Source organism: Lontra canadensis, unplaced genomic scaffold (genome assembly GCF_010015895.1).
Source record: "Lontra canadensis isolate GAN:19392208 unplaced genomic scaffold, GSC_riverotter_1.0 scaffold4, whole genome shotgun sequence".
Classification (NCBI taxonomy): domain Eukaryota; kingdom Metazoa; phylum Chordata; class Mammalia; order Carnivora; family Mustelidae; genus Lontra; species Lontra canadensis.
In genome coordinates this window covers 53102637-53117029 of record NW_022630998.1, presented here as the reverse complement: position 1 = coordinate 53117029, position 14393 = coordinate 53102637, and the positions used below count along the sequence as shown (strand labels likewise).

Here is a 14393-nt window from a genome sequence, read left to right as displayed (position 1 = left end):
CCTGTGACTAATATTACATTGTATGTTAACTGGATTTAAATTAACCACAAAAAATATTAAAAGGGTAAATTCAAACTGTATGTAAATTTTACTTTAGTATCTTAGCACATGTAAATTATACCCTAATAAGAAAAAGAAAAATAATTATAAGAGCCTTCTGGATGAAAAATAATTATATTAGTCTTGTAGTCAGAGTGGTTAGAATGTATAGTGAACTGGTGACTGACATTTATATTCCAGCTCTGCTACTAACTTGCTGGGTGACTTGAGCACTTCTTTTTTCCCTTCCAGGGCCCAAATGTCTCTATTTTTCCAATGACATTTTTGAATGGAGTAATGACTAGAATGCCTCTAGCCTTGGCACTCTGTGATGACTAAAGAGGTCATCTCACTAGTTGCTTTTGTATTCACTTCATCTTTGAGACCAGGTGCTTTGGCTGAGGTCTGGGCTGGGCCCGTGTTCTGAGGCATTACCATACACAACAGGTGGGTGTGTGCTGTGGATATCTAGGGCTGGACTTAATGTGGCCACCACCCTTTATCCTTCATACCCTTCCTTCAGGAGACTTTTTATGGCTGAGCTGTGAATAACTGCCATCAACAGCTACCCAGACCTTCAGGATAAACAAAAGAAAACATTTGTCTTGCACCCTGATAGGCATCCTGCTCTGTCTCTCTTGAATGAATAACTCAATACTGTTTAGTAAGGATAATTCTCATTTCTAAGGCCCTCTCCCATGTGAGAACTCATGCATTCCTCATAATTACCCTACTTGAAATGTAGGTCAGGATGGGTATAATTATCCTCATTTTGTAAATTCTTAAAAACAAAGCAAAACAAACAGCCACACTGAGAAAATAAACTAAGGTGTGGGCATTTTAATTCCCTAATCTAATATCACTCCACTAGTAAGGAGCCAAGATTGGACTGGAACTTAATTCTATCTGTTGTGAAAAACTGGTGATAAGAATACATTTTACTGGGTTCCAGTCTAAAATACAGACACCCAGTTACTTCTCCTATGCTTATTTATCCATTACTACATTTACTCGTTTATCAGCAAATACTTTCTGGCCTTGGAAAGAGGAGACTTTACATGAAATATGGGCCTGGGAGTCATTGCTGAAAGATAAAGCCATTGCAATAGATGGGATAATTAAGGATAGTGGGAAGATTAGAAGAGAAGAGCACTTCACCAGAAGCTTGAGGAGCATCCACATTTAAGGGCCCCACAGAGCAAGAAGGGCCTGGAAGAGAAGTTTAGAAAAAGCTATCAGAAGGGAAGAAGGAAATAAGATATTTAGATGCTTTGTAAACCAAGTGAAGAGAGACTTTATCAAAGGGAGAGCTGTCTTTGTTGGAGACTGCTCAGAGATAGGGTTGTGATGTTTCATTAATCTCGTAGCGAGGAGCCTTTGGTCCCTTGCAGGAGGGGTGCTCATGTAGCAGTGGTGATAATACCTCCCTCTCTGGTGTCAGAGAGTCAAGAAAGTCAATTCCATGCCTCTTTTTTCAAGGCTGGCTTCTTTATCTGTGAAACATGTATCCACAGCCTTCTCCACTTCAGAAGGATAGGAAATGCAAGGAACCTTAATATGAGGCAGAATATGATCATTATACTCATCACGTATGGAAGAGAAAGGGGGAAATCATATTCTGTTCTTGCTAGTTCTGTTGGTTCCATCTTAAATATCCTGTTACATTCATCACTGCATACTATAGAACTATAGAACTATTTAAAATTCAAAGTCTCACATGATTGGGAAGGCCAAAATGATTCTCGAAGGTCTCATTCAATTCATCAGCCACTTAGAACCTCATTCTTTATTTTTTTTTAAAGAATTTATTTATTTATTTATTTATTTATTTATTGAGACAGAGCTTGAGCAGGAGGAGGGGCAGCGGGAGAGAGAGAGAATCTTAAGCAGACTCTATGCCAAGCATGATGCAGGGCTTGATCCCAGGACCCCAAGATTGCCTGAGCCAAAATCAAGAGTCAGATGCTCAACCCACTAAGCCACCCAGGCGCCCCTCATTCTGTTGTTTCAAGTACACATCCAGATTTTACAATTATACTTCTGAAGTTAGACAGTCCACTACCTCTTGGGACAACATAGTGGGTACTGCATAGCATAGACTCTGAAGTCAGAAAAAACTCAGTTTGGATGCTGCTCAATAAGTGATATCTTGGGAAAGTTATTTGAACTCTCAAAATTTCAGTTTCTTATCTGCAAAATGGAGATTATAATACCCAGCTCTCAGACTCATCAAGAGACACAAATGTAATGATGCATGGAGAACAAGTAGCACAACCTCTGGCACAGAGAATATAATATGTCTTAAAAAGAGAGATGGGTGACTCAGTTGGTTAAGCCTCTGACCCTTGATTTAGGCTCAGGTTGTGATCTCAGGGTTGTGAGATCGATCCCTGCATCTCTCTCTCTCTCAAACAAACAAAAACAAAATAAAACAACCTCACTAACCTGCAAATGATGCAAAAGGGCTTTAGAAACATGACCTTTAAGGAAAGTTTGAAGAACTTAAGGTGCTCACCATAGAAGAGCTATTTAATGGGAAATGAGGAAGAGCATAATGAGGAAGTTGCAGCAAACCAGCAGAATACATAAACTGAGGTTGGTTTTATTAAAAAGTAGAGGAAGCATTTTACCTTCATCATCCCATCATCCAGTCTTGTATTGCTTAGCACCCAGTAAGATCCCCTTGTCCATGACTTCCTTACTGTGGGGGAAAATAGGAGCAGGAAGATCCTAGCAACCTTCACCATAGAAGACTCCAGCAACCCATTGCACACAGCTTTGCCACTGAAAATCCCTGCAGTTTTTGTTGACGTTGACCCCAGCCAGTGGAGCTGCATGGGGAGTATGAGCTGCTTTGCACCCCTCATCCCAGGCCAAAGCAGCCACTGCTCCCAGCCCCACTGGTTCCAGGGCTGTTGACCCACCTGCTCCATTCTGGCACATGACTGGGACCCTGGCTGCACACCTCTTCCATGTGCACCTGTGCTCTGGACCCTGGCACTGCTGCCCCTCTGTGCATGCCTGTGTACCACACCCCAGCTCCACAAATATGTGGAGACTAAAGAACATGCTCTTGAACAACTATTGAGTCAGAGGAAATCAAAGGGAATTTTACAATTATCTTGATACAGAGAATGGATCAGTGATTACCAGAGGGAAAGGAGTTGAGGGTGGGTATAAGGGCTTGTAGGGTGATGGATGATAAATAAACTTTTTGGTGATGGATGATAAATAAACTAAACAACATCACTTTGTTGTGTATACAGATGTCAGATTAGAATGTCATATACCTGAATATATGACAACAATTTAAAAAGTACCTTGAGACAAACAAAAATGGAAACAGAACATACCAAATTTATGGGATACAGCACAAGCATTCTAAGAGGGAAGTTTTTAGTGATGGATACCTACACTAAGGAAGAAGAAAGATTTCAAATGAACAACCTAATATTATACCTCAAGGAACTGCATAACTCAGAGGTAGCAGAAGGAAGGAAATAATAAAGATTAGAGCAGAAATAAATATAGAATAAAAATGGAAAAATCAATAAAACTGAGAGTTGTGGTTTTTTTGTAAAGATAAACAAAATTGACAAACTCTTAGCTAGACTAAGAAAAAGAAAAGGGAAAATTCAAATAAGTAAAATCAAGAATGAAAAAGGAGACATTACAGTGGATATCTAAGAAACAGAAAGGATCATAGGGAATATTATAAAGAATCACATACCAAAAATCTGGATAATCTAGAAGGAATGGATAATTCCTAGAAACATATGACATACCAAAACTCCATCAAGGAGAAATTGACAACCTGAACAGACCAGTAACAAACATGGAGATGAAATCAGTAATCAGTAATCAAAACCCCTTGCCAGTGAAAAGCCCAGGACCAATCCTTGTTAAACTCAGGAAATCCAAGATGAGGAAACACTTCCAAACTCATTTTACGAGACCAGCATCACCCCAATACTAAAACCAGACAAAGACACTACAAGGAAAGAAAACTAGAGGCTAATACCCATGATGAACATAGCAGAGAGGAGAATGACAGTCCTTCAAGTAGGAGGAAATGGGGAGATGTTGGTCAAGATGTACAATGTTTCAGTTACACCAAGTGAAGTTTCAGTTACACCAAGTTCTGGAAATCTAATATCCAACACTGTAACTGTGGTTAATAATACTGTAGAGTGTACAAAATTTGCTGAGAGAGTAGATTTTAAGTGTTCTTACCACACACAAAAATGATGCTAACTATGTAAGGAGATGGATATGTTATATAATTTGATTGTGGTGATTATTTTACAATGTATTTGTATATCATGTCATTGTGTTGTATACCTTACACATATATAATTTTAATTGTCAATTATACCTCATCAAAGTTGGAAACAGGAGTGCCTGGGTGGCTCAGTCAGTTAAGAGTCTGTCTTCAATTCAGGTCATGATCTCAGGGTCCTGGGATCTAGACCTGTGTTGGGCTCTCTGCTTAGTGGGGAGTCAGCTCTCTGCTTAGTGGGGAGCCAGCTTCTCCCTCTCCCTCTCCCTCAAATAAATAAAAAAAAAAAAATCTTTAAAGTTGGGGAAAAAAAACCAGTTGCACAAAAAGTAATAATTTCAAATTTTTAGGAAGAGACTCATGAGGAACTTAACACTATATATATATGTATATATATACACACACACATACAATCATAAAAGGAGTATTAAAATTCTTGAACTGTGTGGCTGAATAGAACTTTATTATTTTACTCCTATCCTCCAAACTATTTGTGTGACAAAACAAACACCTAAAAAATTTTTAAAACTCTTACTAAATAAGCGAACACAAAACGAAGAACTTCCCAACTAGAGATCTCTGGGTCAATTACGAAAATAACCAACTTGCCATTTACATATTATAGCAACTTTTACTTCTGTTTTTAAAGTAAGTTTAAAACATGAAAAAAATGTACCATATTAAACTTGTGTAGAATCAGTCATGTTTTCATTGTTGGCTAGTAATGATTAACAAGAATAAGATAATGAGAAAAATTAAGATTCCAAATGAATTTCTAGGGACTCTGATAATGACATCAATAAAAATGTTTCTCCACAAATAGTATAATCATTAGCAGATTAATAAAGCTTATTTTAATGAAGACAATATGAAAATAGTAAAACGTATTCTTTTAAGAGTTACATGTTGTTTGTTTCCTATGGAAATCACTGTAATGGCCATTTTACTGAAAAACCAGTAGCATTACGGGGTCTGGTTTAAGAAGAATCTAGTTATGTCATTCTCTTTCATCCTTTGCATCTTGATTTTTCTTTTTCCCTTAAAGACCTTCTTCTCCATCTTCTGTGTTCTCCTTGTGAACATAATTATCATAATATCCATCCTGAAATTCTTTCATTGGCCATGAGAGATCTATTTCCCATTTTCCCTTTCCCAGTTCTGAGCTTGCTTCATCTTGCCTTCATTCTCCTCTTCTTCCTCCTCTTCCTCATATTCTCTGGATGGTCCAGCTCCGTCCTCCCCATTAGCTTGGTTATGGTTATTTCCATACTCTTTCTCTTCCTCTTCAGAGTTGATGTTCATTATCCTGCTGACAAAATCCCTTTTAAGTATGTTATGCTGTAGCCACTAAAAAATACTTTCTCAGATATTAGGATGATGATACCAGAGTTAAACAAGTCATGACTTTTCTATCTTTTTAATATCTACTGAATATCTACTGAACTGAGTACTTTGATTTTGATAACATTCAGATTGAAGTAGTTAGAATTTGGTCATTTCTCTTTCAAAACTTCCAAGCCCCCAGAAATGATATTGACACTAAGGACTCTGGTCAATGAAGTTAGTTCCATTGCAGCCATACTTAGAAACCCTGGTTTTTAAAAATATTCATTCATGCTTTCAGTTTCCCAATGAATGACTAGCAATTATCGAAGACCAATTTGGTCACCCAGTCTTCATTTCCCCCTCTCTTCCTCAACTACCACAAATCTTGTTTCTCCTTTCTTCTCTCTCACACTATCTCCATTTCCAAAATTTGCAAACGATTTGGAAGTGAACGAAAAGAAATGCAAAAATACCACTCACCGCCAACAAAAAAAGATACGAAGGTAAAGAACAGAAAAACAGATGAAATCCAAAGAAGTGGAATGCTAACATTGCCTTCCCTCCTCTTTGCTCACACATTTACAGTTACTTTCCCTTCGACAGCTATTCAATGTTTGAATGATTTTTTTTAAAAATATGATATAATCAGAACTGTATTTTTGGAATATTAATCTGATGGTTGTGTTTGTAAATTGGGCTAGAAAGGTAAAAAAACAAGAAGCAAGAAATTAATTAGAAATTACTTTATTAGCCAAGGAAAGAAAAAAATGAGAAACTAAACAGCAATGTTGTCACTGGGAAATAAACAAAGGATATAAGTGGTGTCATAGAGTTAGAATTTGTTAGAGCTGGCTTTGAGACTGGGTGACTAGCAGGACGGTGGTGGTGACTTTATCATAAGAAGGGAGCCAAGAAGGGAGCTCAGGGGGAAGATGCTGAGTGTAGTTGGGCACTTGAAATTGAAGGGCTGCTTCATCACCTAAGTCGGGGTTCTCTATAAGTAGATGACCAGTGGAACTGGGTGAATGGGGTTGAGACTAAGCCCCAAAGATAGGGTGTTATAGCCTTTAGCAGATAAAACATTTTTAAAAAACTACTGTATTTAAGAAGAAATACTTAGGAATGAGTCTGAGAAGAAACAGTAAGATAATGACCAGGGGAATCCTGAGGGCTAATACTCTAGAGGCTGAGAGGGACGAGAATTTAGATAAGTGAGAGCTGCCTACTCAGAGGGAGAGAAGAGTGTTAAGTTTTTATGCCAATGGCAAGAACATCAACAGAGGGTCTAACCTGTCGGTGAAGAGACATACTGCTTTTTCACAGATAGTAGTGTCATCTGGTTCTAGGGGAAGTGTGCAGGCACAAAATAGAAAAGTATACCCCCTTCCTTCCCCTCCTTTCCTTTGACATTTGTTCCACCCTAGGTGAAAGAGTAGTTGGAAAGGAGATTGGTCTGGTCTCTACAGAGAGGCAGAAGTGCATTGGATAGTCAGTGTGCCCTTCCTGAGACACCCTTCTGTTTTTCTCTACTCTGCTTTTTGCCCTTTGAGGCCGAGCTGGCTGGATTCTATCAGTGAACTCTTCTGCCTCCTGTTTCCTGTTGGTTTTGGCTCATGGTGATCTCTGGCGGGATGTCACAGGGTAGTAGGAAAGTCCTATGGGGTATTTCTTCCCAGCTTCTCCATGGCACATCGTTGTGCTTTGGCTATGTCACTTTGTGATGCCTTCTCTGTAGTAGGGTTGGGAGGATTTTGGCCTGATGTTAGCTCAGAGTAATGATGTGAACATCAAAAATGGCGTAAGAGGGAGCGTTTTGTAATATCTAGGCTTAATATTTCTAACTTGACCAACTATGTTTTCCTTTTAAAACTCTGGCATTCTATGATTGGAAACTAGGGTTTTGCTATTCAAAGTGTAGTCTGTGGAATAGCAGGATCAATTTCCCTTGGGAACTTGTTAGAAATGCAGTCTACAGTTTTCAATCATACCCAGGTGATTTATACACAGGATTTGAGAAATACCAAGCTAGTATACCATCACAGTTACTTATTATCTCTGTGAACTTAGGACAAGTTACTATCCGCTTTCTAATCTCAAATTTTAAATTTCTAATTTTCCAATTTCTGAAAAATTATAATAACAATCATAGGGTTGTTGTAAAGAGTCAACAAGACAAAGTGATCCTGTACTGTTGTAGAACATTTTTTATTAAACAAATACTTCTGGATATCTTCAATGTGCCAGGCACTGTGCTAGATGCTCAGTAGTCAACAAAATAGATTCCCTGGCCTCATGCAGCTCGCATTGTTTTTGAGTCTTGTGGACCAAAGTTACTCCTGTTTTGGACTCTGGCAGCATGTAGTTATAGTCCACAAATTGCAGTCCTGCTTGATTTCCACAGTTAAGTTAATTAATACTTCTAAAGCCTCACATCGTTATTTTTCTGTGTGTGTGCATGTGGTGAGAATACTTAAAATCTACTCTCAGTAAATTGCAAGTATACAAAAACCATATTGTTAATGATAGTCATTGTACTGCACAGTAGATCCTCAGAACTTACTCATAACTCAGAAGTTTGTGTCCCTTGACATCTCCTCATTTTGGCATCCTCTAGCCCCCAGCAGCCACCACCGAACTCTCTGTTTTTATGAAATTGGCAAGTGTGTATTTATATACTTAGATTCCACATAAAAATGGTACCATGTGGTATTTGTGTCACTCTGCCTGGCTTATTTCATTTAGCATAACGCCCTCCAGTTTTACCCATGTTCTTGCAGATCAGTCCTCCTCCTTTGGAATGTACTCTATAAGGCCTTAACAAGTTATTTCTGCTTTGTGAGCATTGCAAATGGGATCTTAGGAATACCAGACCACATTAACATATCTCAAAGTGTGCTTCATAGAACACTGAATGTGTGCACTTCTCCATGGAGGGGTAAAAAATATAAATGTGGCCAAATAAGTTGGGGAACCTATTTCTCTATTAGGAAGTCACAATACACCTTTACTATATCAAAGGCTTCAAGAAGTACCAAGTAAAACACCCCTTTAATTTGGCATAATTCCACATTTCTGGCACTTATGTAAAGATTTCTCCCTTTCTTTTACTCCTTCATCCCTTCCTTTCCTTCCTTCCTTCTTTCTGTCATAGTAATTTGGGGAGATCTTAAATTGGCCCTCTAAGGACACTTATGGACATGATATTTGGTGGCTCTATCTTAGAAAAGTCGGGAGGAAAAGAGGATTTTTGCCAGGGGCAGTCATCCATAGTGGGTGATCAGGATGACTCCCAGTGATTGTTTGATTTCCCAAGAGGAAACATTAAGTTCTAATAAAAGGGCAGGGGATTAAGAGCACAGTCTTTAGGAGTCTCCTGACATTGAGCAGGTCTCTGGCCCTCAGTATCTGTGTGTATGAGAGGGTGTTTGACTTGGAAACGGTATTTTCCCCAGCGAAAGCTGGGCTTCCTCTCAAAGTATGAGGAATGGAGAGTACTGCATTTGGCTTGAAGAGGGCCTACTAACTTAATTAAGTGACCAAACCTGTCCCACTTGCTTAGAATGTGTGTTCTTGAAATATGGCCACAATCCAGAAGGAAGCAAGCCCAAAACTTGTCTCAACAGGTATTTGGAGATTGTTTCTTCTCCTACAAAAAGTTCTCAAGCTTTTGCTGTGAAGAAAGGCATTTATTCTCATGTTCTAGAGTTTACTTACCTGTATGCCAAGAAATAGAAACTGTGTGCACACGTATTTCCTGGTTTAGTGCTGGGGGGAAGGAAGGTAGATAGTAACGCACCAGCAATTTTAAACAAGGGGTTTAACAGATAAGAGGTAGTAGACTCAGAGAAAAGTTTACTGAGGCAATGGAGGAAAGCCTTCTGATCACATTCAGGTCAGAAGAGAAGTCCTTCTGACCACCTAGATTCAAGGCAGAAATAGGTATGGGGACAACAGAGAGGTTCCATGTATCTGAGGATACAAAACAGTTTTGAAGAACCTGGACTCTGAGGAAGACAAACCCAGATGCAAACCTGTTGAAGGAGGTCACTGAGAGGATGTGATCACCAGTTGACCCATGCGCTGGACCCAGGCAATTAGAGGCTCCTCATCTCCCACCCTCCCCAACCCCCCATCCTTGGAATGTATGTTCCACCCACTATCCACACTAAGTGTCATTTTCAAACACATAGCCTTGAGATAGTAATGTGTTGTTGAGACCATCTGGACTGGATACATGACAGGATCCTATTCAAAACCTCTGTATAAATGTTTAAGATTCTGTCAGATGGGTGCAGAGATCTGCTTGTCTTGCCACTATCCGAGATAAGGCTTGTGTGTAAGTTCCCTTGTTTATCAAACCTGCCACCTACCAATCTAGAGTGGCCTGACTCTTTTATAGTCACACATATTTTGATAATTCACCAAGAGATGTCGAGGCAAGATGGTGCTGTGAGAAAAGAATCTGTCTGACCTGTGTTCAAATCCTAGTGCTACTACTTGTCAGCTTGGGAGATACTTTAACCTCTCTGAAAACTTGCAAGGTTATGAAGATTAAATGGATGACAAATCTATGTACCTATTACTAGTATCTACCTTATATAAGCCTTCAGTAATAATAGCAGTTATCATTGTTAATACAGAGTACTGGAGTTCTTAAGTACAAACATGAAAAAAAGAGAAAGACAAATACCATATGATTTCACTTATATGTGAAATCTAAAAAACAAAACAAAGGAACAAACAAACAAAACACAGAATCAGACCTTTAAGTACAGGGAATTGATGGTTGCCAGTGGGGAGGGGTGAGGGGGGAATGGGCAGTATGAGTAATGAGGAGTGAGAGATAAAGGCGTCCAGTTACAGAATGAGTAAGCAACAGGGCTTAAAGGTACAGCTCAGGGAATACAGTCAGTGGTACTGTAATAGTGTCCTATGGGGACAGATGGCAGCTACTCTTGTGGTGAGCATGGCATAATGTGTAGATTTAGTAAATCACTGTGTTGCTTACCTGAAACTATTGTAACAGTGTGTGTCAACTATACCTCAATAAAAAATGAATACAAACAGATGAAGTCAATTAACTTCAGACTGTAAAAATGACATCCAAAGTTATAGAAAGGGAAGGACTAGAACCAAGTCCTCCAGGCTCTAAGCCAAATGCTTCTTACCTCTACGTACTCCGCCATCTCCAAGAGGTAATTACATGAAGCACATACTTCATGGAGTGCAAACAGTGGAGAAGTGTGATGACAAATCCTATGGAGCCCACGGGACTTGCAGTCGGAAATTAAAGTTAAAATCTGGCTCCGCCACATACTGACTTTGTGATCTTGTGAAAGCCATTGCAAGTTCTATGAACATCCTTTCCCTCATCTTGTAAAATGGTGATAATGACCCTTGCTTGCTTTCCAGGAATAATGTTGGCAAGTTCAAATGAGTTGAAAGTGAAGTTTAAAACTGTAAGGAGCAGCAGGTGCATTAGGGATTCGTATTTATATTACATACTTAAAGTGGCAAGGGAGCCCAATTTGCTTAATATTGGTTCATCAGTATCACAGAAATGATTTATTTGACAGGTCTGCTTGTAGGTGAGGAGAAGCAAACAGGGTAAGAATTGCTCATTCCAGCAAGGTGGACGTGTGTGAGTGCTTCGGATGCGTGTCGCTTTAACCAGAATAAACCTGAGAGCTACCGTTAACTGGAGTTCTCTGTGCAGCCATCTTCAAAGAAACCAAGTGTGATGTCTGACAGTGATTCACATCCTGCCTTGAGTCCCTTGGCAGATACCAACAAGGATGTAATTCCTACTCAGTTCTTCCACATCCCCCTTTGCCCTGTCTCTCATCTTCCCATCTCTCACACTCTCTACCCACCCCATGACTTTATTTTAAACCTTCACTATCCATCCTCCATGGAATGTACCTGGGTAAAAAACACAAAACCAAGCTTTAGTGATCTCCATGTTTCTTTTCTCTTATCCTTCACCTCTATATTTTATGCTTTTAATGGACTAAATATTTGCCTTTCTGATGAAATTTCTCTCACTTTTCCATCCATCTCTCTTCTCATTTACCAGTTCTCTGTCAAAAATGGGCCAGAAGCAGAACTTCAGCATTTTGAATCTACTTTTTGAAGGTGGGGAGGGATTGAGACCTAGTGAAAAGCCCAGAACAAGGCAGAACTTTCTTTAATACATTGGGGAAGGAAAAATCATAATGAACACTTACAAATTAATATACATGTAAATTTATTATAGAGATATTATATATCTCTTCAAAGAAGTGACTAAATTAGCAACGTGGATACGAGGATGTGAAACTTGTGTGATGGGACCAGATATAGGGAAGTTAATTGTGAGGAGTTGCTTATGTTTTGGTTCACAGTCTTGAAAGTTTTTCACTCATATTTTCTTCAGGCATTTAAGTGTCTCTCTTGTGCCCTAATTTGTGCTACTGACCAAACCTCCTATCTGTACTCCTTGTTATTATTAGTTTACTTTTAAGATCTACTCTCTCGGCAAGTTTCAAATATGCAGTGTAGTATGATTAACTAGAGTCACCCTGCTCTGTGTTACATCCCCATGACTTTTGTGCTTTCCCTAAAAACTAGCTTGAAGTACTGCTTTTGAAGGAAAATGCCTCCATTAGAAATGCTGACTCACCCCCACGGGGCCTCATTTTGAATTGCTTATCTGATTGCTTGAGAGGGGTTAGCAGAAAAATCCACTGTCTACTGCTGAGCACCACCTTGTGGGTAATTAATGAGCTATGATGGCATAACCGGCAGGTTGCAATAGTGTCTGGGTCAGAATTCTTGGATTAGAATTCTTGCTCTGCTACCTACTAGCTGTGTGACTCTGGACAAACTCCTTAATCTGTGTCTTCCCTTCCTCTGCAAAAGGAGATAATCTACCAATGCTATGGTGCCTGGTATTATAGTAAGTAAGCACACAGAGCTTCTAATCTGACATCCTCATAGCTAGCAGTTTGGGAGCATTGGTCAAATAAGACCAGATTTCTAGATAAGGGCAATCGTAATGACTAGTATCAATAGTATTATTAATAAGATAATAATGGCTCCTATTTACTGAACGCCTACCAGGGACAGATGCTATGCTGCGTTCTTTGTGTATGTGTGTGTGTGTGCTGCATTCTTTACATGAATAATTTCATTCAGTCCTCACAATACTCCTTTGTACTGAACACTTTTATTATGCCCAGTTCATATGTGAGGGACCCGAGACTCTGAGATAACTGATTTTTCCTGAGCTACACATCCAACAAAGGCAGCGTTGAAATCAAATCCAAGTTCGACATTTACCATGTCATTTTAACTGCTCTAAGCTTCTTGTGAGAGAACTGAGCAAGGAAATTATATTTTTTAGGGAGAAGACAGTGTGTGTATGTATGCAGGTGCATGGGTATGTGAGCATGAGTGTGTGTGTGTGTGTGTGTTACACACAAGAGGAGCAGGAGGAAGGAGAATGGTGGAGCTGTGGTCATTGTCTTCAACCTGCTATATAGCTGTCATAGGGGAAGGGATACCATGTTTTTTTCCAAATGATCCCAGATGTTATAATATTTTGGGTGAATACATTTCTGCCCAATTACACAGACTAATTTTCTAATAGCCAAAATTTTTCAAATATGAAATTATCTGCCTTTGGAGATAATAAAGTCTCCATTATTAGAGGTTTTTTTTTTAAGCAGAGTCTGTTGATATTTGGAAAAGATAGTGTAGGGATTGTGTTTGAGAAGGACCACTGAGTATTTTCTAATCTTACAAGTCATTGTTTGTATAATCAACTTCAAAATTCATGGCAGAAGTGACTCTTCAGCTGGCTCTCTTTTCCGGTTCTTGCAGGTGTGAGGCTCCGTGAGCAGCAAGGGCCCCTGAGCTGCCCTGTACAAGGCGGTGTGGGAATTCCTGCCTGGCAACCCCTGCAAGCCCAGCTAGGTTTTGGAACATGTGGATCTACAGATCAGCTCAAACAACTACGACCCTTAGGAAGACAAATGCTTCTCGGGCACAGTCAGATTTAAGTTCAGTACCATACCCTAAGCTCCCCATATGTTTTTCGGGGACCAGCAGGACTGTGATGAGGCCGAGTCTGTGGTTATTCCCCACGTGGACATTCAGGCACTGAAGATACTCAACAAGAAGAAAAAAAGTCGAGAAGCTGGCCAAGAAGTATGATGCCTTTTTGGCCTCAGAATTTCTGATCAAGCAGATCCCACAAATGCTGGGCCCAGGCCTCAGTAAGGCTGGCAAGCTCCCTTCCTTACTGACCCACAATGAGAACATGGTGGCCAAAGCAGATGGAGTGAAGCCTACCATCAAATTCCAGATGAAGAAGGTGCTGTGTCTGGCAGTGGCCATTGGCCACGTGCAGATGATAGGTGATGAGCTTGTGTGCAATATCCACTTACCTGTCAGTTTCCTGGTGTCATTACTCAAGGAGAATTGGCAGAATGTCTAGGCTTTACACATCAAGAGCACCATGAGCAAGCCCCAGCACCTGTACTAAGGCACAGCTTAATAAACCCTAGTGCTCCAAAAAAAAAAAAAAAAAAAAAATATCCTTCTGCTGGCTTTGTGCATTAGACTGTATACTTTTGATTACTACAAGTTGTAGAATAAAAACTGGTTTAAGAAAAAAGTTCATTATAAAGATAAGGAGTTACCTCAAGAAGTCCATAAGCAGGAGGAAGAGAACTAAAACTAGAGTCTGAAATACTGTATTTTCTCT

General features: G+C 39.5%; 1 pseudogene; it reads left to right on the top strand.

The window, feature by feature from the left end:
* Positions 1-9221: 9221 nt before the first annotated feature.
* LOC116863975 lies at positions 9222-14171 on the top strand (annotated as a pseudogene).
* Positions 14172-14393: the final 222 nt, after the last annotated feature.